This window comes from Oncorhynchus masou, chromosome 30, assembly GCF_036934945.1.
Source record: "Oncorhynchus masou masou isolate Uvic2021 chromosome 30, UVic_Omas_1.1, whole genome shotgun sequence".
Lineage (NCBI taxonomy): Eukaryota > Metazoa > Chordata > Actinopteri > Salmoniformes > Salmonidae > Oncorhynchus > Oncorhynchus masou.
The window spans coordinates 54,279,530-54,296,204 of record NC_088241.1 but is presented as its reverse complement, the minus strand read 5'-3'; the positions used below and the strand labels follow the sequence as shown (position 1 = coordinate 54,296,204).

General features: G+C 42.1%; 1 protein-coding gene across 3 annotated transcripts in view; it reads left to right on the top strand.

The window, feature by feature from the left end:
- The window catches only part of LOC135522783 (disco-interacting protein 2 homolog C-like), a 56,179-nt gene that overhangs the window by 30,284 nt on the left and 9,220 nt on the right, over positions 1-16,675 (top strand). The gene's annotated exons all lie outside the window — the stretch shown is intronic.

Here is a 16,675-nt window from a genome sequence, read left to right as displayed (position 1 = left end):
CACGACCATAATGTGGGTAACACTACCTCAACACGACCATAATGTAGGTAACACTACCTCAACATGACCATAATGTGGGTAACACCCCCTCAACACGACCACAGTTTGACCATAATGCATCTAACACCACCTCAACACGACCACAGTATGACCATAATGTGGGTAACACTACCTCAACACGACCATAATGTGGTTAACACTACCTCAACACGACCATAGTGTGGGTAACACTACCTCAACACGACCATAATGTGGGTAACACTACCTCAACACGACCATAATGTAGGTAACACTACCTCAACACGACCATAATGTAGGTAACACAACCACAATACGACCATAATGTAATTAACACTACCTCAAGACGTCCATAATGTAGGTAACACTACCTCAACACAACCATAATGTAGGTAACACTACCTCAACAAGACCATTATGTGGGTAACACCACCTCAACACGACCACAGTACGACCATAATCTGGGTAACACTACCTCAACACAACCATAATGTAGGTAACATTACCTCAACACCACCATAATACAGGTAACACTACCTCAACACGACCATAATGCAGGTAACACTACCTCAACACGACCATAATATAGGGAACACAACCACAGTACGGCCATAATGTAGGTAAGACCATCTCAACACGACCATAATGCAGGTAACACTTCCTCAACATGGCCATAATGCATGTAACACTACCTCAACACGTCCATAATGCAGGTAACACTACTTTAACATGACCATAATGCAGGAAACACCACCTCAACATGACCACCCTACGTCCATAATGTAGGTAACAACACCTCAACACGACTACAGTACGACCATAATGTAGGTAACGCCACCTCATCACGACCACAATACGACCATAATGCAGGTAACACTTACTCAACACGACCATAATGTAGGTAACACTTCCTCAACACGACCATAATGTAATTAACACTACCTCAACACGTCCATAATGCAGGTAACACTACTTTAACATGACCATAATGCAGGAAACACCACCTCAACATGACCACCCTACGTCCATAATGTAGGTAACAACACCTCAACACGACTACAGTACGACCATAATGTAGGTAACGCCACCTCATCACGACCACAATACGACCATAATGCAGGTAACACTTCCTCAACACGACCATAATGTAGGTAACACTTCCTCAACACGACCATAATGTAATTAACACTACCTCAAGACGACCATAATGCAGGTAACACTACCTCAACACGACCATAATGTAGGTAACACTACCTCAACACGACATCAGTACGACCATAATGTATTTAATACCATCTCAACAAGACCATAATGTAGGTAACACCACCTCAACATGACCATATTGTAGGTAACACCACCTCAACATGACCATATTGTAGGTAACACCATCTCAACACAACCATAATACAGGTAACACTACCTCAACACGACCATAATGTAGGGAGCACTACCTCAACACGACCATAATGTAGGTAACACTACCTCAACACGACCACAGTATTACCTTAATGTAGGCAACACCATCTCAACAAGACCATAATATAGGTAACACCACCTCAACATTACCATAAAGTGGGTAACACAACCACAATACGACCATAATATAGGGAACACTACCTCAACACGACCATAATGCAGGTAACACTACCTCAACACGACCATAATGTAGGTAACACTACCTCAACACAACCATAATGTAGGTAACACTACCTCAACAAGACCACAGTACGACCATAATGCACTACCTCAACACAACCATAATGTAGGTAACACTACCTCAACACGACCATAATGTGGGTAACACCACCTCAACACGACCACAGTTCGACCATAATGCATCTAACACCACATCAACACGACCACAGTACGACCATAATTTTACATATTACATTTAAGTCATTTAGCAGACGCTCTTATCCAGAAGCGACTTACAAATTGATGTGGGTAACACTACCTCAACACGACCATAATGTGGGTAACACTACCTCAACATGGCCATAATGCATGTAACACTACCTCAACACGTCCATAATGCAGGTAACACTACTTTAACATGACCATAATGCACGAAACACCACCTCAACATGACCACTCTACGTCCATAATGTAGGTAACAACACCTCAACACGACTACAGTACGACCATAATGTAGGTAACACCACCTCATCACGACCACAATACGACCATAATGCAGGTAACACTTACTCAACACGACCACAGTACGACCATAATGCACTACCTCAACACGACCATAATGTGGGTAACACCACCTCAACACGACCACAGTAATGCGACCATAATCTGGGTAACACTACCTCAACACGACCACAGTTCGACCATAATGCATCTAACACCACATCAACACGACCACAGTAACCATAATGTGGGTAAGACTACCTCAACACGACCATAATGTAGGGTAACACTACCTCAACACGACCATAATGTAGGTAACAATACCTCAACACGACCATAATATATTGGTAACTCTACCTCAACACAACCATAATGTAGGAAACACTACCTCAACACAACCATAATGTTGGTATCACCACCTCAACACTACCATAATATAGGTTACACTACCTCAACACCACCATAATACAGGTAACACTACCTCAACACGACCATAATGCAGGTAACACTACCTCAACACGACCATAATATAGGGAACACAACCACAGTATGGCCATAATGTAGGTAAGACCATCTCAACACGACCATAATGTGGGTAACACTACCTCAACATGGCCATAATGCATGTAACACTACCTCAACACGTCCATAATGCAGGTAACACTACTTTAACATGACCATAATGCAGGAAACACCACCTCAACATGACCACCCTACGTCCATAATGTAGGTAACAACACCTCAACACGACTACAGTACGACCATAATGTAGGTAACACCACCTCATCACGACCACAATACGACCATAATGCAGGTAACACTTCTTCAACACGACAATAATGTAATTAACACTACCTCAAGACGACCATAATGCAGGTAACACTACCTCAACACGACCACCCTACGTCCATAATGTAGGTAACAACACCTCAACACGACTACAGTACGACCATAATGTAGGTAACACCACCTCATCACGACCACAATACGACCATAATGCAGGTAACACTTACTCAACACGACCATAATGTAGGTAACACTTCCTCAACATGGCCATAATGCATGTAACACTACCTCAACACGTCCATAATGCAGGTAACACTACTTTAACATGACCATAATGCAGGAAACACCACCTCAACATGACCACCCTACGTCCATAATGTAGGTAACAACACCTCAACACGACTACAGTACGACCATAATGTAGGTAACACCTCATCCGACCACAATCGACCATAATGCAGGTAACACTTACTCAACACGACCATAATGTAGGTAACACTTCCTCAACACGACCATAATGTAATTAACACTACCTCAAGGCGACCATAATGCAGGTAACACTACCTCAACACGACCATAATGTAGGTAACACTACCTCAACACGACATCAGTACGACCATAATGTATTTAATACCATCTCAACAAGACCATAATGTAGGTAACACCACCTCAACACGACCATAATGTAGGTAACACTACCTCAACATGACCATAATGTAGGTAACACTACCACAATCAACAGTCGACCATAATGCAGGTAATACCATCTCAATGACCATAATGTAGGTAACACCACCTCAACATGACCATAATGGAGGTAACACCACCTCAATTAATAGGTAACACTACCTCTACACGACCATAATGTAGGTAACACTACCTCAACACGACCATAATGTAGGTAACACAACCACAATACGACCATAATGTAATTAACACTACCTCAAGACGTCCATAATGTAGGTAACACTACCTCAACACAACCATAATGTAGGTAACACTACCTCAACAAGACCATTATGTGGGTAACACCACCTCAACACGACCACAGTACGACCATAATCTGGGTAACACTACCTCAACACGACCATAATACAGGTAACACTACCTCAACACGACCATAATGCAGGTAACACTACCTCAACATGGCCATAATGCATGTAACACTACCTCAACACGTCCATAATGCAGGTAACACTACTTTAACATGACCATAATGCAGGAAACACCACCTCAACATGACCACCCTACGTCCATAATGTAGGTAACAACACCTCATCACAACCACAATACGACCATAATGCAGGTAACACTTACTCAACACGACCATAATGCAGGTAACACTTACTCAACACGACCATAATGTAGGTAACACTACCTCAACACGACAACAGTACGACCATAATGTATTTAATACCATCTCAACAAGACCATAATGTAGGTAACACTACCTCAACACGACCATAATGTGGGTAACACTACCTCAACACGACCATAATATATTGGTAACTCTACCTCAACACAACCATAATGTAGGAAACACTACCTCAACACAACCATAATGTTGGTATCACAACCTCAACACTACCATAATACAGGTAACACTATAATGTAGGTAACACTACCTCAACACCACCATAATACAGGTAACACTACCTCAACACGACCATAATGCAGGTAACACTACCTCAACACGACCATAATATAGGGAACACAACCACAGTACGGCCATAATGTAGGTAAGACCATCTCAACACGACCATAATGCAGGTAACACTTCCTCAACATGGCCATAATGCATGTAACACTACCTCAACACGTCCATAATGCAGGTAACACTACTTTAACATGACCATAATGCAGGAAACACCACACCACCTCATAATGCAGGTAACACTTACTCAACAAGACCATAATGCAGGTAACCCTTACTCAACGACCATAATGTAGGTAACACTACCTCAACACAACAGTACGACCATAATGTATTTAATACCATCTCAACAAGACCATAATGTAGGTAACACTACCTCAACACGACCATAATGTAGGTAACACTACCTCAACACGACAACAGTACGACCATAATGTATTTAATACCATCTCAACAAGACCATAATGTAGGTAACACCACCTCATCACGACCACAATACGACCATAATGTAGGTAACACTTCCTCAACACGACCATAATGTAGGTAACACTACCTCAACACGTAGGTAACACTACCTCAACACGACCATAATGTAGGTAACACTACCTCAACACGACCATAATGTGGGTAACACTACCTCAACACGACCATAATGTGGTAACACTACCTCAACACGACCATAATGTGGTTAACACTACAACACGACCATAGTGTCTGTAACACTACCTCAACACGACCATAATGTGGGTAACACTACCTCAACACGACCATAATGTAGGTAACACTACCTCAACATGACCATAATGTGGGTAACACCCCCTCAACACGACCACAGTTTGACCATAATGCATCTAACACCACCTCAACACGACCACAGTATGACCATAATGTGGGTAACACTACCTCAACACGACCATAATGTGGTTAACACTACCTCAACACGACCATAGTGTAAACACTACCTCAACACGACCATAATGTAGGTAACACTACCTCAACACGACCATAATGTAGGTAACACTACCTCAACACGACCATAATGTAGGTAACACAACCACAATCACCATAATGTAATTAACACTACCTCAAGACGTCCATAATGTAGGTAACACTACCTCAACACAACCATAATGTAGGTAACACTACCTCAACAAGACCATTATGTGGGTAACACCACCTCAACACGACCACAGATCTACCTCAACACAACCATAATGTAGGTAACATTACCTCAACACCACCATAATACAGGTAACACTACCTCAACACGACCATAATGCAGGTAACACTACCTCAACACCATAATATAGGGAACACAACCACAATACGGCCATAATGTAGGTAAGACCATCTCAACACGACCATAATGCAGGTAACACTTCCTCAACATGGCCATAATGCATGTAACACTACCTCAACACGTCCATAATGCAGGTAACACTACTTTAACATGACCATAATGCAGGAAACACCACCTCAACATGACCACCCTACGTCCATAATGTAGGTAACAACACCTCAACACGACTACAGTACGACCATAATGTAGGTAACACCTCATCACGACCACAATACGACCATAATGCAGGTAACACTTACTCAACACGACCATAATGTAGGTAACACTTCCTCAACACGACCATAATGTAATTAACACTACCTCAACACGTCCATAATGCAGGTAACACTACTTTAACATGACCATAATGCAGGAAACACCACCTCAACATGACCACCCTAATAATGTAGGTAACAACACCTCAACACGACTACATAACCATAATGTAGGTAACACCACCTCATCACGACCACAATACGACCATAATGCAGGTAACACTTACTCAACACGACCATAATGTAGGTAACACTTCCTCAACACGACCATAATGTAATTAACACTACCTCAAGACGACCATAATGCAGGTAACACTACCTCAACACGACCATAATGTAGGTAACACTACCTCAACACGACATCAGTACGACCATAATGTATTTAATACCATCTCAACAAGACCATAATGTAGGTAACACCACCTCAACATGACCATATTGTAGGTAACACCACCTCAACATGACCATATTGTAGGTAACACCATCTCAACACAACCATAATACAGGTAACACTACCTCAACACGACCATAATGTAGGTAACACTACCTCATCACGACCATAATGTAGGTAACACCACCTCAACACGACCACAGTATTACCTTAATGTAGGCAACACCATCTCAACAAGACCATAATATAGGTAACACCACCTCAACATTACCATAAAGTGGGTAACACAACCACAATACGACCATAATATAGGGAACACTACCTCAACACGACCATAATGCAGGTAACACTACCTCAACACGACCATAATGTAGGTAACACTACCTCATAATGTAGGTAACACTACCTCAACAAGACCACAATACGACCATAATGCACTACCTCAACACAACCATAATGTAGGTAACACTACCTCAACACGACCATAATGTGGGTAACACCACCTCAACACGACCACAGTTCGACCATAATGCATCTAACACCACATCAACACGACCACAGTACGACCATAATTTTACATTTTACATTTAAGTCATTTAGCAGACGCTCTTATCCAGAGCGACTTACAAATTGATGTGGGTAACACTACCTCAACACGACCATAATGTAGGTAACACTACCTCAACATGGCCATAATGCATGTAACACTACCTCAACACGTCCATAATGCAGGTAACACTACTTTAACATGACCATAATGCAGGTAAACACCACCTCAACATGACCACTAATAATGTAGGTAACAACACCTCAACACGACTACAACGACCATAATGTAGGTAACACCACCTCATCACGACCACAATACGACCATAATGCAGGTAACACTTACTCAACCGACCACAGTACGACCATAATGCACTACCTCAACACGACCATAATGTGGGTAACACCACCTCAACACGACCACAGTACGACCATAATCTGCACTACCTCAACACGACCACAGTTCGAATAATGCATCTAACACCACATCAACACGACCACAGTACGACCATAATGTGGGTAAGACTACCTCAACACGACCATAATGTGGGTAACACTACCTCAACACGACCATAATGTAGGTAACAATACCTCAACACGACCATAATATATTGGTAACTCTACCTCAACACAACCATAATGTAGGAAACACTACCTCAACACAACCATAATGTTGGTATCACCACCTCAACACTACCATAATATAGGTTACACTACCTCAACACCACCATAATACAGGTAACACTACCTCAACACGACCATAATGCAGGTAACACTACCTCAACACGACCATAATATAGGGAACACAACCACAGTACGGCCATAATGTAGGTAAGACCATCTCAACACGACCATAATGCAGGTAACACTTCCTCAACATGGCCATAATGCATGTAACACTACCTCAACACGTCCATAATGCAGGTAACACTACTTTAACATGACCATAATGCAGGAAACACCACCTCAACATGACCACCCTACGTCCATAATGTAGGTAACAACACCTCAACACGACTACAGTACGACCATAATGTAGGTAACGCCACCTCATCACGACCACAATACGACCATAATGCAGGTAACACTTACTCAACACGACCATAATGTAGGTAACACTTCCTCAACACGACCATAATGTAATTAACACTACCTCAAGACGACCATAATGCAGGTAACACTACCTCAACACGACCATAATGTAGGTAACACTACCTCAACCGACATCAGTAACCATAATGTATTTAATACCATCTCAACAAGACCATAATGTAGGTAACACCACCTCAACACGACCATAATGTAGGTAACACTACCTCAACATGACCATAATGTAGGTAACACTACCACTAACAGTAACCATAATGCAGGTAATACCATCTCAACAAGACCATAATGTAGGTAACACCACCTCAACATGACCATAATGGAGGTAACACCACCTCAACACGACCTTAATGCAGGTAACACTACCTCTACACGACCATAATGTAGGTAACACTACCTCAACACGACCATAATGTAGGTAACACAACCACAATACGACCATAATGTAATTAACACTACCTCAAGACGTCCATAATGTAGGTAACACTACCTCAACACAACCATAATGTAGGTAACACTACCTCAACAAGACCATTATGTGGGTAACACCACCTCAACACGACCACAGTACGACCATAATCTGAGTAACACTACCTCAACACGACCATAATACAGGTAACACTACCTCAACACGACCATAATGCAGGTAACACTACCTCAACATGGCCATAATGCATGTAACACTACCTCAACACGTCCATAATGCAGGTAACACTACTTTAACATGACCATAATGCAGGAAACACCACCTCAACATGACCACCCTACGTCCATAATGTAGGTAACAACACCTCATCACAACCACAATACGACCATAATGCAGGTAACACTTACTCAACACGACCATAATGCAGGTAACACTTACTCAACACGACCATAATGTAGGTAACACTACCTCAACACGACAACAGTACGACCATAATGTATTTAATACCATCTCAACAAGACCATAATGTAGGTAACACTACCTCAACACGACCATAATGTGGGTAACACTACCTCAACACGACCATAATATATTGGTAACTCTACCTCAACACAACCATAATGTAGGAAACACTACCTCAACACAACCATAATACAGGTAACACTACCTCAACACGACCATAATGCAGGTAACACTACCTCAACACGACCATAATATAGGGAACACAACCACAGTACGGCCATAATGTAGGTAAGACCATCTCAACACGACCATAATGCAGGTAACACTTCCTCAACATGGCCATAATGCATGTAACACTACCTCAACACGTCCATAATGCAGGTAACACTACTTTAACATGACCATAATGCAGGAAACACCACCTCAACATGACCACCCTACGTCCATAATGCAGGTAACACTTACTCAACACGACCATAATGCAGGTAACACTTACTCAACACGACCATAATGTAGGTAACACTACCTCAACACGACAACAGTACGACCATAATGTATTTAATACCATCTCAACAAGACCATAATGTAGGTAACACTACCTCAACACGACCATAATGTAGGTAACACTACCTCAACACGACCATAATATAGGTAACACTACCTCATCACGACCATAATGTAGGTAACACTACCTCAACACGACCTTAATGTGGGTAACACTACCTCAACACGACCATAATGTGGTTAACACTACCTCAACACGACCTTAATGTGGGTAACACTACCTCAACACGACCATAATGTGGTTAACACTACCTCAACACGACCATAGTGTGGGCAACACTACCTCAACACGACCATAATGTGGGTAACACTACCTCAACACGACCATAATGTAGGTAACACTACCTCAACATGACCATAATGTACATCTAACACCACCTCAACACGACCACAGTATGACCATAATGTGGGTAACACTACCTCAACACGACCATAATGTGGTTAACACTACCTCAACACGACCATAATGTGGGTAACACCACCTCAACACGACCACAGTTCGACCATAATGCATCTAACACCACATCAACACGACCACAGTACGACCATAATTTTACATTTTACATTTAAGTCATTTAGCAGGCGCTCTTATCCACGACTTACAAATTGATGTGGGTAACACTACCTCAACACGACCATAATGTGGGTAACACTACCTCAACATGGCCATAATGCATGTAACACTACCTCAACACGTCCATAATGCAGGTAACACTACTTTAACATGACCATAATGCAAAACACCACCTCAACATGACCACTCTACGTCCATAATGTAGGTAACAACACCTCAACACGACTACAGTACGACCATAATGTAGGTAACACCACCTCATCACGACCCATAATGCAGGTAACACTTACTCAACACGACCACTACGACCATAATGCACTACCTCAACACGACCATAATGTGGGTAACACCACCTCAACACGACCACAGTACGACCATAATCTGGGTAACACTACCTCAACACGACCACAGTTCGACCATAATGCATCTAACACCACATCAACACGACCACAGTACGACCATAATGTGGGTAAGACTACCTCAACACGACCATAATGTGGGTAACACTACCTCAACACGACCATAATGTAGGTAACAATACCTCAACACGACCATAATATATTGGTAACTCTACCTCAACACAACCATAATGTAGGAAACACTACCTCAACACAACCATAATGTTGGTATCACCACCTCAACACTACCATAATATAGGTTACACTACCTCAACACCACCATAATACAGGTAACACTACCTCAACACGACCATAATGCAGGTAACACTACCTCAACACGACCATAATATAGGGAACACAACCACAGTACGGCCATAATGTAGGTAAGACCATCTCAACACGACCATAATGCAGGTAACACTTCCTCAACATGGCCATAATGCATGTAACACTACCTCAACACGTCCATAATGCAGGTAACACTACTTTAACATGACCATAATGCAGGAAACACCACCTCAACATGACCACCCTACGTCCATAATGTAGGTAACAACACCTCAACACGACTACAGTACGACCATAATGTAGGTAACACCTCATCACGACCACAATACGACCATAATGCAGGTAACACTTACTCAACACGACCATAATGTAGGTAACACTTCCTCAACACGACCATAATGTAATTAACACTACCTCAAGACGACCATAATGCAGGTAACACTACCTCAACACGACCATAATGTAGGTAACACTACCTCAACACGACAACAGTACGACCATAATGTATTTAATACCATCTCAACAAGACCATAATGTAGGTAACACCACCTCAACACGACCATAATGTAGGTAACACTACCTCAACACGACCATAATGTAGGTAACACTACCACAATACGACAACAGTACGACCATAATGCAGGTAATACCATCTCAACAAGACCATAATGTAGGTAACACCACCTCAACATGACCATAATGTAGGTAACACTACCTCAACACGACCATAATGTAGGTAACACAACCACAATACGACCATAATGTAATTAACACTACCTCAAGACGTCCATAATGTAGGTAACACTACCTCAACACAACCATAATGTAGGTAACACTACCTCAACAAGACCATTATGTGGTAACACCACCTCAACACGACCACAGTACGACCATAATCTGAGTAACACTACCTCAACACGACCATAATACAGGTAACACTACCTCAAACCATAATGCAGGTAACACTACCTCAACATGGCCATAATGCATGTAACACTACCTCAACACGTCCATAATGCAGGTAACACTACTTTAACATGACCATAATGCAGGAAACACCACCTCAACATGACCACCCTACGTCCATAATGTAGGTAACAACACCTCATCACAACCACAATACGACCATAATGCAGGTAACACTTACTCAACACGACCATAATGCAGGTAACACTTACTCAACACGACCATAATGTAGGTAACACTACCTCAACACGACAACAGTACGACCATAATGTATTTAATACCATCTCAACAAGACCATAATGTAGGTAACACTACCTCAACACGACCATAATGTGGGTAACACTACCTCAACACGACCATAATATATTGGTAACTCTACCTCAACACAACCATAATGTAGGAAACACTACCTCAACACAACCATAATACAGGTAACACTACCTCAACACGACCATAATGCAGGTAACACTACCTCAACACGACCATAATATAGGGAACACAACCACAGTACGGCCATAATGTAGGTAAGACCATCTCAACACGACCATAATGCAGGTAACACTTCCTCAACATGGCCATAATGCATGTAACACTACCTCAACACGTCCATAATGCAGGTAACACTACTTTAACATGACCATAATGCAGGAAACACCACCTCAACATGACCACCCTACGTCCATAATGCAGGTAACACTTACTCAACACGACCATAATGCAGGTAACACTTACTCAACACGACCATAATGTAGGTAACACTACCTCAACACGACAACAGTACGACCATAATGTATTTAATACCATCTCAACAAGACCATAATGTAGGTAACACTACCTCAACACGACCATAATGTAGGTAACACTACCTCAACACGACCATAATATAGGTAACACTACCTCATCACGACCATAATGTAGGTAACACTACCTCAACACGACCTTAATGTGGGTAACACTACCTCAACACGACCATAATGTGGTTAACACTACCTCAACACGACCTTAATGTGGGTAACACTACCTCAACACGACCATAATGTGGTTAACACTACCTCAACACGACCATAGTGTGGGCAACACTACCTCAACACGACCATAATGTGGGTAACACTACCTCAACACGACCATAATGTAGGTAACACTACCTCAACATGACCATAATGTGGGTAACACCCCCTCAACACGACCACAGTTTGACCATAATGCATCTAACACCACCTCAACACGACCACAGTATGACCATAATGTGGGTAACACTACCTCAACACGACCATAATGTGGTTAACACTACCTCAACACGACCATAGTGTGGGTAACACTACCTCAACACGACCATAATGTGGGTAACACTACCTCAACACGACCATAATGTAGGTAACACTACCTCAACACGACCATAATGTAGGTAACACAACCACAATACGACCATAATGTAATTAACACTACCTCAAGACGTCCATAATGTAGGTAACACTACCTCAACACAACCATAATGTAGGTAACACTACCTCAACAAGACCATTATGTGGGTAACACCACCTCAACACGACCACAATGACCATAATCTGGGTAACACTACCTCAACACAACCATAATGTAGGTAACATTACCTCAACACCACCATAATACAGGTAACACTACCTCAACACGACCATAATGCAGGTAACACTACCTCAACACCACCATAATATAGGGAACACAACCACAGTACGGCCATAATGTAGGTAAGACCATCTCAACACGACCATAATGCAGGTAACACTTCCTCAACATGGCCATAATGCATGTAACACTACCTCAACACGTCCATAATGCAGGTAACACTACTTTAACATGACCATAATGCAGGAAACACCACCTCAACATGACCACTCTAATAATGTAGGTAACAACACCTCAACACGACTACAGTACGACCATAATGTAGGTAACACCACCTCATCACGACCACAATACGACCATAATGCAGGTAACACTTACTCAACACGACCACAATACGACCATAATGCACTACCTCAACACGACCATAATGTGGGTAACACCACCTCAACACGACCACAGTAACCATAATCTGGGTAACACCACCTCAACACGACCACAGTACGACCATAATGCATCTAACACCACATCAACACAACCACAGTACGACCATAATGTGGGTAACACTACCTCAACACGACCATAATGTGGGTAACACTACCTCAACACGACCATAATGTAGGTAACACTACCTCAACACGACCATAATATATTGGTAACTCTACCTCAACACAACCATAATGTAGGAAACACTACCTCAACACAACCATAATGTTGGTATCACCACCTCAACACTACCATAATATAGGTTACACTACCTCAACACCACCATAATACAGGTAACACTACCTCAACACGACCATAATGTAGGTAACACTACCTCAACACCCATAATATAGGGAACACAACCACAGTACGGCCATAATGTAGGTAAGACCATCTCAACACGACCATAATGCAGGTAACACTTCCTCAACACGGCCATAATGCATGTAACACTACCTCAACACGTCCATAATGCAGGTAACACTACTTTAACATGACCATAATGCAGGAAACACCACCTCAACATGACCACCCTACGTCCATAATGTAGGTAACACTACCTCAACACGACAACAGTACGACCATAATGTAGGTAACTCCACCTCATCACGACCACAATACGACCATAATGCAGGTAACACTTACTCAACACGACCATAATGTAGGTAACACTTCCTCAACACGACCATAATGTAATTAACACTACCTCAGGACGACCATAATGCAGGTAACACTACCTCAACACGACCATAATGTAGGTAACACTACCTCAACACGACATCAGTACGACCATAATGTATTTAATACCATCTCAACAAGACCATAATGTAGGTAACACCACCTCAACACGACCATAATGTAGGTAACACTACCTCAACATGACCATAATGTAGGTAACACTACCACAATACGACAACAGTACGACCATAATGCAGGTAATACCATCTCAACAAGACCATAATGTAGGTAACACCACCTCAACATGACCATAATGGAGGTAACACCACCTCAACACGACCTTAATGCAGGTAACACTACCTCTACACGACCATAATGTAGGTAACACTACCTCAACACGACCATAATGTAGGTAACACAACCACAATACGACCATAATGTAATTAACACTACCTCAAGACGTCCATAATGTAGGTAACACTACCTCAACACAACCATAATGTAGGTAACACTACCTCAACAAGACCATTATGTGGGTAACACCACCTCAACAACCACAGACCATAATCTGGGTAACACTACCTCAACACGACCATAATACAGGTAACACTACCTCAACACGACCATAATGCAGGTAACACTACCTCAACACGACCATAATATAGGGAACACAACAACAGTACGGCCATAATGTAGGTAAGACCATCTAAACACGACCATAATGCAGGTAACACTTCCTCAACATGGCCATAATGCATGTAACACTACCTCAACACGTCCATAATGCAGGTAACACTACTTTAACATGACCATAATGCAGGAAACACCACCTCAACATGACCACCCTACGTCCATAATGCATAATGTAGGTAACAACACCTCATCACAACCACAATACGACCATAATGCAGGTAACACTTACTCAACACGACCATAATGTAGGTAACACTACCTCAACACGACAACAGTACGACCATAATGTATTTAATACCATCTCAACAAGACCATAATGTAGGTAACACTACCTCAACACGACCATAATGTGGGTAACACTACCTCAACACGACCATAATATATTGGTAACTCTACCTCAACACAACCATAATGTAGGAAACACTACCTCAACACAACCATAATGTTGGTATCACCACCTCAACACTACCATAATATAGGTTACACTACCTCAACACCACCATAATACAGGTAACACTACCTCAACACGACCATAATGCAGGTAACACTACCTCAACACGACCATAATATAGGGAACACAACCACAGTACGGCCATAATGTAGGTAAGACCATCTCAACACGACCATAATGCAGGTAACACTTCCTCAACATGGCCATAATGCATGTAACACTACCTCAACACGTCCATAATGCAGGTAACACTACTTTAACATGACCATAATGCAGGAAACACCACCTCAACATGACCACCCTACGTCCATAATGCAGGTAACACTTACTCAACACGACCATAATGCAGGTAACCCTTACTCAACACGACCATAATGTAGGTAACACTACCTCAACACGACAACAGTACGACCATAATGTATTTAATACCATCTCAACAAGACCATAATGTAGGTAACACTACCTCAACACGACCATAATGTAGGTAACACTACCTCAACACGACAACAGTACGACCATAATGTATTTAATACCATCTCAACAAGACCATAATGTAGGTAACACCACCTCAACACGACCATAATGTAGGTAACACTACCTCAACACGACCATAATATAGGTAACACTACCTCATCACGACCATAATGTAGGTAACACTACCTCAACACGACCTCACTACCTCACGACCATAATGTGGTTAACACTACCTCAACACGACCTTAATGTGGGTAACACTACCTCAACACGACCATAATGTGGTTAACACTACCTCAACACGACCATAGTGTGGGTAACACTACCTCAACACGACCATAATGTGGGTAACACTACCTCAAC